Genomic DNA, 12821 nt, shown 5'->3' with positions numbered 1-12821 from the left:
AGCTACAGCTGTAGTAGCTTGCAAGGGCGTGTCAACATTTCATTATAAATTATAGCTTCCTGGTTCAGTATCTCCGCTGTTTCAGAACTTTCAGCCAAGTTCAGTCTTTTTTGGTGTTGAAACTTAGTAAGTTGAGTAAGCTATTTTTTTTCTCTTCTACAGTAATCCACAATCTGTTCTTTGTGTGGGTTGGCACTTATTTATAATTCTTAAAATAAGGATAGCTTAAAGGAGCCAAATACAGTAGTTTGCTTGCTACTGTTGAGCATGAGTAGCAGTAGTTTGTTTTCGTTAATGCAGTTTTCAGAGTGTATCCCAGAATTTTAAATCTCGACCATAGCAAAATTTGGTCATTTGGTGGCAGAGATGTACAGTACTGATCTCGTATATAGTGAGGAGATGAAGGGAGTTGTCATCTTATAAATAAATGTATGACTCATGAACATAACTAGGCACATAGTAAGTATATAATAGGTGTTTGATTTGTAAATTATAAACTACTCAATTTCCATTTATTTTCTTGGTATTTCAAAATGGGTTGAGTCAGTGATTCTCAGCCTTAGCCGCACGTTAGAACCCCTGCAGAGCTTTAAAAACTATTGGTATATGAGTCCCATTCTGTATCAAGTTAGATGAGAATCTCTGAGGGTGGGGCCAGATACTTACTTTTTTAAAGCTTTCCAGTTGGTTCTAAAGGACATCTGGGTAGAGAACCACTTGTTTTCCCCTTTATAAAATGCTCTAATCACACTGCTGTCGTGAACTTAAATTCTAATGGGAAAAACACAGTTAAGTGCATAATATATTTGGAAGTATCAAAATAGAAAGAATTTACAGCTACTGACTGTTAAGTAGTGGCAAATATAATAATCGGTTATCTTTTTTAGTAATTTCTTTAGGAATAAAAGGTACTTGGCATTCATTATTTGGGAAGTGATTATAGTTTACCTTTTATCTTTTTTTTTTTTTTTAATCTGCTAGTAGTTTAAATGTAAGATTTTAATGTCTGTCATCTTTCTGCCCCCTTTGCATTTAAAACTTACAGAAATGAATGTGTATTGGTTGAGAAAGCATGTTTAAAAACTGCAGATGAGAAATACTGTCATTGGTTATTATGTGCTGTTTTAATATGGCCACTTTATCCATTAGTATACTAGATTATAATGGCCTAGTTCTTTGGAGGTTGAGAATTCAGAGGTGTTTTTAAAATCATTGTCTTCCTCTACTAAATTTTTTAGTTATTTTGTTCAAGTACTTAAGTAGTTTGGCTCAAGTACTTTGTTTACAATTAAAATGGATATTATAGCATTTAGTAGAAGAAATGGCTATGGCTTATCTGAAAAGAATGTCAGCATGACTTGGTGTAGACTTAAAAGAATACATGTTGTGAATATTTTATAATGTGGAATGATCACTGAAATATCAAGGACTCTGGTATTGTATTTCCTGAATAAATGTATGTTTATGACTTTTCTAACTTACATTTTGTTGTCTCTCCTAACAATCTGGTTTTACACTTTTTATTGTCCAAAATTTCACTAATTGTGTTTCTTCAACAGCTATTGCAGTTCTGTAATGGTTAAATAGTGGAAAAAACCCAAATTGCTTGTTCATTAATTTTCAAGAACTTGCAAACTAATTTGTATCTGGACATAGTTTTTAAAAATATTATCAAACAGTATGCTTCTACTTTAATTCCTGACTGTGAAGCAAAGAAAAATACCCACAATGGATTTAACACTTTTTCAGTAGATGACTTCATTTATTACCAACTTAATTCTGATTCTAAGATATATTTGAAATAAACTTGTATTATATTCTTGTTATTTGGATTTGAAAAAAAAATTGGTATAACTACACAATAAATGTGTTTCTGAAAACTCTGTATAAAATAACTTAAATAAGGTAAAAACACAATCTGTGGTGGTTACTGGAGTGAAACTTTGAATTCCTATATTTTGCTTTGTCTTTCATAAAATATAACTATAGAAAAAATTCTCTTGTGTTATTTTGGGAGAGGCAATTTGACGTGTGATTGACAGCACAGCATCTGCAGGCCAACTATCCTAAGTGTGAATCCTAGATCCACCATTACTATGTAATCTTACATAACTTACTCCTCTATGCCTTGGTACTCTCATCTGTCATGTGTAATAAGATCTTAGTAATTATTAGGTCATTATCCGTAAAACTCTTATTTAGAAAGGTGCCTGGCATAGTAAGTGCTACTTTTGTTTGCTATTATTTGCACGTAAAAGCTTCAGGGACCTTATTAGCTGAAGGAAGACATGTGGCCACATAATTAAAATTGCAACTTCTTATTTTTGATGCCTAGGAAACAGATAAATTATGCTTGAAAACTTTATAAGGAATAAGACTCAAGGAATTTTCAGATTTCTGTCCACTGGATCAAAGAAACTAATGAGATTCTAAAATTTGTCGTGTTTTGGGGTCAGAGGGTTGAGGCCACGTTGAGAATGAAAATCATACAAAGTTCAAGTAAGTGATTTGTTCAATCAGAAAAGCAATTTGTAGGAAGGATATGAGCTAGCTCTAGAGACAGTGGATTGCTGGAATGGGTGTCAGACAAATATAAGGCATGATTCATCATGAATTTTTTAAATGCATGAAAATGTACCAAGCCACAAGGAGTACAACAAAAAGCATTTATTGTTAGCACTCAGTTTCTTCAAAATGTTTGTAAGCCGGAATACCCATTCTCTGAATCTTTACATTCTGGTTTTGTTACATTCACTATCATTAATCATTCTGATTTTAATTAAAGAAGTGGTGACCCAGTTTTTTGTACATTTTATATATTTGGTGGCAGATAACTTCTACATGCTGGAATTTTTAAGACTTACTTTATATAGTAAGCAAAAGGTAAATTCATACAGAACCCATTTGTAAATTGTATTCCTTCAATTTTAATTTTTTTTAAAGAGGGCAGTGCTTGATGTCAACAAGGTATGTGTGAGAGCTCCCCTGAGTCTTATCAATTACAGAAGTATATTTTGGACAGTCAAGATTTAGTCCTTTAAAAATTGTGTGTGTGTGTGTGTGTGTGTGTTTAATGTTTTCTCTAGGGAAGGAAGTGTGGATGAATTCTAATTTGTTAAGAGTCTCCAGAATTGAAACCAACATGATAAAAAGAAAACTTAGCTATTGGCTGCTGCTAAGCTCCCCTTATTTGGCCCTTATTTGGCAGTTACGGAAAGTAATTCTAATCAGAGGATAACAAAAACCCAAACTTTAATTTTGTTTTTATTTGGCAAAAAATGGAATCTGAAAGCATGAAATAGGGGCAGATTTTTATTTCTGGTATCTCTTACTTGACCTAGATTTAAGCCCAGAGTTTAGATGCTATCCAAGTTTGACTTTGGATTTTAAGGTGTTATAGACTGAATTGTGTGCCTCCCAAAAAAGATACCTTGGAGCCTAACCCCTGGTACCTCAGAATGTGACCTTTTTTAGAGATGGAGTCTTTACAGAGTTAATTCAGTTAAAGTGAAGTCATTAGGATGGAACCTAATCCAAAATGGCGAGTGTTCTCATTAAAAAAGAGAGAAATTTGAATACAAACACACAGGGAGAACACCATGGGAAAATGAATGGGGTGATGCTTCTACAGACCAAAGAACACCAAAAAAAGCCAGCAAACCACCAGAAGCAAGGAGAAAGGCATCAACAGATTCTCCCTCACAGTCCTTAGAAGGAAACAAACCTGTGGACGTGTTGATCTTGGATTTTAGTCTACAGAACTGTGAGAACAAATTTCTCTTATTTAAGCCACATAGTTTGTAGTACTTTATTACAGCAGCCCTAGAAAGCGAATACACAAGAGAATCCTTTGTTTTGGTGGCTTCACCACCAAAAATAGGTACAGAAGCAAAATTAAATGTAATTTCTCCCATGTGTGATAAAAAGGTGTCGAAGTGGTTTTGACTAAAAGAGAATGAGATTCCTCACCTTTGAGGGTGAGGGGAATGCTGAGTTCTTTGTTTTCTGTATTTGAAACACTTCCTTAGACTCATATGCAGCTGTTATTGAGCTCGTATATCCAAATGGCCACCTGGCCTTAACTGGCCCCTCCGAACTTCGCTTTTTCCTTAGTTTAAGCTTGCCAGTTGTTACCTGGCTGCATCTTTCTCAATTGAAGGACTTTGTAGGAGTTGGCAGTGGCAGGAGAAGATTTAGCACTGAGGAGAGACTTTGTGCACCAGCCCTTGCTCCAAGTGGAATGTGAAGAGAATTTGCCCTTGGCCTGCGGTATTTCACCCTGTGAAGATTTGTGCTGGCTTCCTTAGTGTCTATGTGCCTGATACGAAGCATAAATTCAGCCAGAACCCATTGTGTTGCTCTCTCCTGAAAACTCTTTACTGTGCTTGGGACAGACTCTAAAAATTTTGCCATTATTGAAAAGGTTCTGCATAATCCATTCCCTACTTCCTCTCAAGCCTCATCTCATCCCACTGCTCCACTTGCTGTACCCCACACCAAATACCCTTTGCTGGAAGGTTCTCCCTCTGGCTCTCCCACTCGCTACTGCTCCTCACTCAGGTGTACACTGAAGCCACCACCTCTGTTGAGGCTTCTGTTCACTCCATCTAAAGATAGGTTCCTCATCCTCTGTTAATACAGCCACACCTTGTTTATATTATGCACTTAATTTTGTTTCTCCCATTAGAATTTAAGTCCCCTGACAGCAAGAAGGATCACAACTGCGTCTTTACATTTGTACCGCTATCACGTAGCACGGTGATTTGTTCTACCTTGTTGAATTAGCTTACTTTCTGCAATTCCACAGGTGGATCAAGAACTTACACTGGAACTATATAAAAGCAACGGTTTGCCAGCTGATCTTGATGTGAAAACAAATAGTCCAGGGAGGACCAAGATACTAAAGGGATAGTATCTTCATCAATCTTTTATTACCTCAGTCCATTTAACATGCTGGGTCCCATTTGTGGAGGACAACAAATGTTGTTTACTCCTCTATCTTCACTCTTCGTGTGTCTCCAAACATGAGCAGCCTTTCCACTCGCTGCTCCCTCTGCTTGGAATCTCCTTTACCCTCCACTGATACGTATTTGTCTATTTTGTCAGCTCCCTCTCTCCCTGACATCATAACTTGAGGGCAGGCAGGACTTTGTTTTGTTCACTACTGTATATCCAGAGGTGAGAACAGTGTCTAGCATATAGCAGACAATGTTGAGAGGAAAAAAAAAATGGAAGAATGCTATTTTAGCAAGTGAGGACAGGAAAGGTCTCTGAGGAGATGACATTTGAAGAGAAACCTGAATGGTGTGAACAGCAAGCCACCCCTGTGACTATCTGGGGAGGTAGATTTTTGACAGAGCCCAATAAATAGTATCTCTCTTCCCCGCTATGGTTCTGAATATGGCAGGAAGTAAAACAAATGAGTTGGCAATTGGGGACCAAAATTTCCCCTTTATTAATTTTCCATACTACAAATGTTATTGAATGTCTGCCACGTGCCAATCATGTTCTAGGGGACAAGGATACAGAGAACAAAATGAAGCCCTTGTTTCATGGAGCTTCCTTTCTATTAGAGACTGGGCAGGTACACACATCTTAATCTTGAGAAACAAGTATGCTTCCTCAAGTTAGCCAGACTGACCCACCTAGTCTGGACCATGACTCAGTTCTCATCTTTCCATCCTGCACTGGCAGAGTCTGCTCACTCCCTAGATGGATATGGGACGAGCCAAGACATAAATGCTGCTGCTTCCCAGATGACAAACCGATCCTCACTCCATCTCCCATAGAGTGGGTGCTTCCATAAGTAGAAGCAGAAGGAGCCACTGAGATTTAAGACCTAGAAAGTGTGGTATCCCCAGAGCAAAATAGAATCATGAACATAGAAATAATTTTATGAGAAGAATGGTTGGAAACAAAATTTTTAAATTTTTTAAAATTTGCAAATATTGGCAAAATAGGAATTTTATTATAACTATTTTCATTTTAAAATTTATTAAGGAGGGAAGGGGTCAACAGCACACACACCTTTCCCACCTCCCTCTTTCTGTAAATGCATAGAACCTCAAGGGTTAATTACTGTAGATGATCTTTTTCTCCTACCTTTTTATATTTTGCCACAAGATGGCACCAAAGTGCTGTTGTTTCTATTTTAGAAATTTCTAGCAGTTCTTGCTAAAGATCAAGCCAAAGACATAAAAATGTATCTGATCTGGCTCTCGGGTTGGGGAACAGGTGGAAATATGAGACCAGCACCCCTAGAGAGGGCATGGAGACTCCACGCCCTTTCTCCATGTGGTGCCCTCTGCATGCCTTCTGTCTGGCTGTTCCTGAGTTCTGTCATCTAGCCCGGCCTAAGCACTCCCCTTGCTGAGGTCTTCTGCCTCCAGACCACCCCGATGTTTTTCCTTGAGACCCTGTGTGTCGTGCGATAACTCCCTCTCCGGAACCTAACTGCTGTTGTAGCCATGTGATTGCCTGAGGATGAAGCCAATACTGAAAAGAGCATAGAGAAGAAATGGAAAGAACCTCAGGTACTTGATGACATCGCTGAGTGGCTAAATCAACCTGCCCTGAGGCCTGATCTCTCTGCAGACTTTGTGCAGTGAGATAATAACCTCTTTTATTGTTTTGGGGGGGAAAAATGTACCTAATCTTTTCTTTTAAATTCAAAATTAATATTTAAATGTATTTCATAAAATGTAAAGCTTTGTAAATGTGGAAATTCTTTCCAACACACCGTAAAAGAAAACAAAACAAACCTATGCAAATTACCAAATTATACAAATATCTACCCTACCATTCAGTATATACGTTGCCAGGGATTGTGTGGACGGAGGATTCATTTAGTATTACTTTAGGGCTTCTACTAAGTATGAACAACTGGAGTTGACTGGAAATTATCTTTGGCTTTCTGCCTCTTGGTTATCTTCACCCGAGCCCAAACAGGATGTTTGATCAAGAGAAAAGTCCTTTCATAGAGGACATGGCACGTTCCTTAAATAAACCAACGGCCATCTGAGGCATTGAGATTATCTTGCTTTGTCTGATACTAAATTTATGAAAATTTTTCTCTTTTCTATAAAAATTAAAAACACTAATTAAACCAATTCTAGAGTGGAAAGAGGAATTGACCTAGATATTAGTTCTAGATGTGCTACTTACTACATATGGCTAGTTTAGCTGTCCTCTGTGGGTCTGATTTCTCACTGTTAAATGAGGGGATTTAACATATGCTCACCAAATTTCTTTCTATTTCTGAGTATTTTAAAGTATCAAGGAGAAAGAGTTTGTCTCCACAGTCGATGGGACTTTCTAACAGCCTGAACTGCTCAAAGATGGACTCAGCTACCAGTGAGGATGTAAATATACTAACCCTTGATGTATCCAAGAGTGACAGGCATGTGTTACACATTCTTCACCTTCAGGCAGGTGATTGCCTTCGGGTCCTTTCTAATCCTAAACTTTCTAAATTCCATAAATTAAATTGGATTGGAAGCTGCTTGAAGGGTGGGACCCCCTGTCATACCTTCTTTTGTGAGGTTGCCAGGAAACATACCTCTGACTGTAGGGAGGCTAACTGACTGACAGTCCTACTGGAATATCCTTCACCACATTTTTCCCAGGCTGGACCTAGTCAGTGACTGAGTACAACAGCAAAGGCACTAAGGCAAGTGTGCTCAGGAGACATGGGACTCTTCTAATGGTGATTTTCTCTTGGGGGTCTCCCCATTGGTCTTGCCAAACCTTGGAAGAACGCTACTTTTGTCTAAGACTCACCCAGTCTCTTGTCCTTCCTTCTCTCATGACCTGGAGTCAAACCTGCATCTCAGTTTCATGGCTTTAAATATCTCCCTCCGTCCCCTCCCCCATTTTCACTCGGAAACATTTCCCCTAATACATCTCTTGTGTGAGCAATCCTGTTATCGGTGTTTGCTTCTCAAAGGATCCAAACTTGCACAGTCTCCTAGCAGAGAGTCATAAATTTGGGTGGAGTCTACATCAGAATCAGGAACTTTTTAAATCTTGAGAATCCAGGGCCTCATCCCAGACCTATGATAGAAGAATCAGTGGAGGTGGAATTTCTATTTTTAAAATCTTCCCCAGGTGATTTACATGTAGACTGACGTGCATTAATCTCACCTTTTTGTTCCCTAGCAGGGTAGATTCTGAGGGGTAGGTACATGGTAAAAATTCCTCGAAAAAAAAATCCAGAAAATGTTGAAAAGCTTGACAAGTTTGTGCTATTTTGGTATAAAAGGAGCAAACTGGCAAAGTTAGCATGTTTCTTTATCACCTCCAGGTCCTCCATTTGTTCCTTCATATTGCAAAATTTTTAAACTTTCCTCATTGTGTTCTACGAAATGAATTTGTATATTTCAACACTAACATGAGACCAAAAAAAAGAAAGAGAGAGAGAGTTTAGTAAATAGTACCAGATTTTGCCAACCAGACTCCAAGAAGAGCATTTCTGACATCACCCTAACTTTCAACACTGTTGATGTAGTTTCTGTGGTTTTCTTTGCTCCTTTCTCAGGTAATCTTGACAATTACAGATGGTTGGTAGTTTGCCTGTGTTTTTAAAAGCATTGCCTCTGATTTTTTTTTATTTCAAAAAAGTTTTTAAAATCATTTTCAAAACCCCTAGGATTGTTAAAGTTTTCACTGCGACTGCCACTCCTTATTTTGAAGACAGTCATGGTAACCATCACTAGACAAAAAGAAAGGTTTTGAAATTACCTAGGAGGTGTTTAATAGTGTCTTTCTTGATACACAATATTAGGTGTCCAGGTCAGGAAAAAAAGAAACTACAGAATATGATACCTTCTCTCTCTGTCCACCCATAGCTTGTCTTTGAGTCTGAATTCTCTTATGGCCGTCTTCTCTAGATCTTTTTTAAGTTTATTTATTTATTTTGAGAGAAAGAGAAAGCATGAATTGGGGAGGGGCAGAGAAAGAGAAAGAGAGAGAATCCCAAGCAGGCTCTGCACTGTGAATACAGAGCCTGATGTGGGGCTTAAACTCATGAACCACGAGATCATGACCAGAGCCAAAGTCAGGCAGTTAACCAACTGAGCCACCAGGTGTCCCTTTCTCTAGGTTTCTTTTCAAATACCTTCATGCAGACAAAGAAAAGCTTCCCAGGCTATGTCAGCGTCCATAGCAGAGCTACCCCCAAGTTCTGGTCTTCTGTAAGCACGTTTTATGGGACGCAGACATGTTGCATGCAGTTCTTTGAAATATTGTTTCATGCTAGAGTCTTCTTAAAACGTTCAAAGTTTTATCTGGAATTCTGAGAGAGTAAAAAGGAACCCAATTCTGACTGAACTTTGTGTTAATTCTTTGGTCTGAACAAATTCTCAGTGTGACTAGGAGATAATCTTTCTGGATTTCTATTCTGTTTTTTTTTTTTGTTTTTTTTTTTTTGTTTTTTTTTTTACTTTTACTTTTCTATCTGTTGCATTGTCTGGCTTCTGTCATGGGTATTTACCTTTGCCTAGTTGTGTTCCTGTTTGTAGTTTATGCGCTTAGGCCTTGGGATCCACGTGTAGTTCTGTCATTCAGAAATTGTTCCCTTGAGGGTCATTCACCTCTTGGGTTAGATTTGAAAGGGAAATTCAGGATAAGCAAATTAGATTTAGAAAGGATTGGGCATGGATAAGAAAACATTTCTGATATTTATTGAAATGTTTTGAAATTTGGGATCAATATGGGTCTTCAGAACTACCAGAAAGGACCTCTGACCCCAGGATATGCAACCAGGCCAAGAAACTAAGAACTCTTTGGCGATGTCCTGAAAAGGGGTGACTTCCAGAATGGCCGTCAGTCAGTCACACGGGAAGCCTTATGCCGGTCCTCACATCCCAAGATCTATCAGTTCTGCACATGTGGCAGTAGAGGAAAGGGGGTCAGAAGCCCACATTTGGTCACAAGTGCAACTTAAAAGGATGTTTTTAATTTGTCAACAATTTTACATTGTTGTTTTTGTGCTTCAAAATGATTGCTATTTTAAATTATCCCTAAAAACTAGGTCCTGTGCACAAGAGGACCACTCTAGGGACCTTGAAACACAGAAGAAAAGGACAAGTGGGTGAAAGCACCTATTTGAGACCAAGGTAGAAAGATTGTAAGCCTCTGAGCCAGTGTGGGAGCTCCTCCATCCTAAGGCCCCAGATGCAAATGTGGAAGAATCAGAGCATAGAAACAATAGCATTTATCTTGAGGATTCAAACTGGATACATACCAGATACCTGATGGGTGTGATATGTTTTCTTTATCCCCTGAATTGCTCACAGTTTGAAATGTTCACATATGTATACACACATAAAGATACCCATTTATATGTTTGTGTGTATATATAAACACATATATATATTTAATATACATATTCAGCTTCTAACTTTGAGTAGTGGTTTGGCACCCTTGCTTTTATAAAGTCGGTAGCTATTTTTCATCAGTCATGTGATTGTCTTAGGTCAAAAATATTTGGGGTGCCTTTTGGATGGAGAATTAGATAAACCCTAAGTGCCCCAGGACTCTTTCTGGCATTCATTCCAGAAAGAGGGTCATTTTTTTGCCTTGCAATTTGTTCTTTTTAGCTCATTCTGCAATAAAATCATCAGCACGAGCTCACTCCAGAGACCAGAAATTATAAAGTGCTTGATCTCGACTTGCAAGAAAAGATGGTCACCTTTGAGGTATGTCCCTGTGAATTTTACATAATCCTACAAATGGTTTTCAAAAATAATCTGATCTCAATAAGGGATTAGGACCTATAAAACAGGGCTGGTAAACTATGGCCAATGGGCCAGAACTAGTCCAACATCTATTTTTGCCCAAAAAGTTTTATTGGAACACAGCTATGTCTATTTGTTTATGTATTATTTATGGTGACTTTTATGCTACAATGACAGAGTTGAATAACTGTGACAGAGACCATATGGCTGACAAAGCCCAAAGTATTTACTATCTGGCCCTAAACAATAAAAGCAGATACGAAGGACCCAATAGAAAACAAACAGGCAAAGGAAATGAATAGGCAATGTACCGAAGAACACACTGGAACATTCAATAAATGCATGAAAAGATGCAGCTGTAATCAGGGGAATTCAAATTTAAAGTACACTGAGATTGCATTTCATATGCATCAGATCTGCAAATATTTAAGTCTTACAACATCAGGTGTTGGTAGGATATAGAGTAATGGGAATTTTTATTCTCTGCTGCCAGAAGCACAAGTAGGTACGATCACGTTTGAAAGCAATTTGACAACATCCGATAATGGTGAGTGCATATAATCCACCCCTACACACACACACACACACATGCACACACATATAAAGGAAATGCATATTGGAGAAACTCTTGCAGTTATGAACAAAGCATACAAGAATATTCATGGTAGTGTTGTTAGAAAAAATAGAAATAAGCTTAATATTAACAATAGAATAGATATATACTGAGTACATTCTTTAAACGGAACACTGTATAGTAATAAAAATGAACTCATAATAGCCACATATTTCATAAAGATCACAGGCTGCATGAAAAAAAGCAAGTTGTACAGGAGTACAGAATGATGATATTTATATTTGCAAAACAATGCTATATGTTATTTAGGGATACACACATAAGAAAAGTATGAAAATGCTGAAAATATTCATGGGAATTAACTACAAAGTTTAGGAAAGTAGCTGACTTCTCAGGTGGAAAAAGATTGGAGAGAGATACAAAGGGAGCTTTGAATACATTTGTAACATTTTGTTTCTGTTTGTCTTTAATATTTATTTTAATGTTTTTTTGTTTATTTATTTATTTTGAGAGAGAGAATGTGCAAGCAGGGGAGGGGCAGATAGAGAGGGGTACAGAGGATCTGAGATGGGCCCTGTGCTGACAGCAGACAACCTGATGTGGGGCTTGAACTCACGAAGCAGAATGACCTGAGCCAAAGTCAGATGCTTAACCAACTGAGCACCCAGATGCCCCATGTAAGATTTTGTTTCTTAAGCTGATTGCTGTGAATTCTGATTTTTGTTCTTTTTGTAAATTAGAAGTAATTCACAAAAAAAAAGTAAAATTCAATCATTATAGCATTATGGGGGAATCCCCACAATCTCCCTGTTTTTATTTCTGTAATGGGGCACCTTCGCCCAGCAGGCAGAGCCTCTGTATACCCTTATACAGTCTCCATATTTGGGCAAAAATCAATCAATCAATCAATCAGTATAATATACAATTCTCATTTTAAAGCAGCAAAAGAAAGTGAAATCTTGGCAAGAAAAATCCTGTCATCTTTCCATGTTGTTATAAAAGAACAATCTTGGGGCACCTGGGTGGCTCAGTCAGTTGAGTGTCCTACTTCGGCTCAGGTCATAATCTCACGGTTAGTGAGTTCGAGCTCCGCGTCAGGCTCTGTGCTGACAGCTCAGAGCCTGGAGCCTGCTTCGGATTCTGTGTCTCTCAATCTCTCTGCCCCTAACCCACTCTCATTCTGTCTCTGTCTCTCTCAAAAATAAATAAAAATAAATAAATAAAAGAGCGATCTTAAGAGAATCAACTAAAGAAACCAAATTTACAATTTTGCCTCACTTCACTTGCTCCTGAGAGCTGCTAGAAAATAATGGAAATGATTTAGACAATGGGCACCAATTTAGGGAAGGCTCCAAGGGCATCAGACAAGGACACAGGAGCCTAGGTTGTTCTGTGATGATCTTAGGCTGAGTACAATACCAGAGAGCTTCAGATTTCTTATCTATAAAACCAGAGGGTTGTCCATCTGTCTTTACGTTCTCTTTCAGACCCACAATTAGAGGAAATATGTC

This window comes from Lynx rufus, unplaced genomic scaffold (genome assembly GCF_022079265.1).
Source record: "Lynx rufus isolate CCGP_SWC_20201006 ecotype Redwood Valley unplaced genomic scaffold, mLynRuf1.p SCAF_9, whole genome shotgun sequence".
Lineage (NCBI taxonomy): Eukaryota > Metazoa > Chordata > Mammalia > Carnivora > Felidae > Lynx > Lynx rufus.
This window is presented reverse-complemented; position numbering follows the sequence as displayed.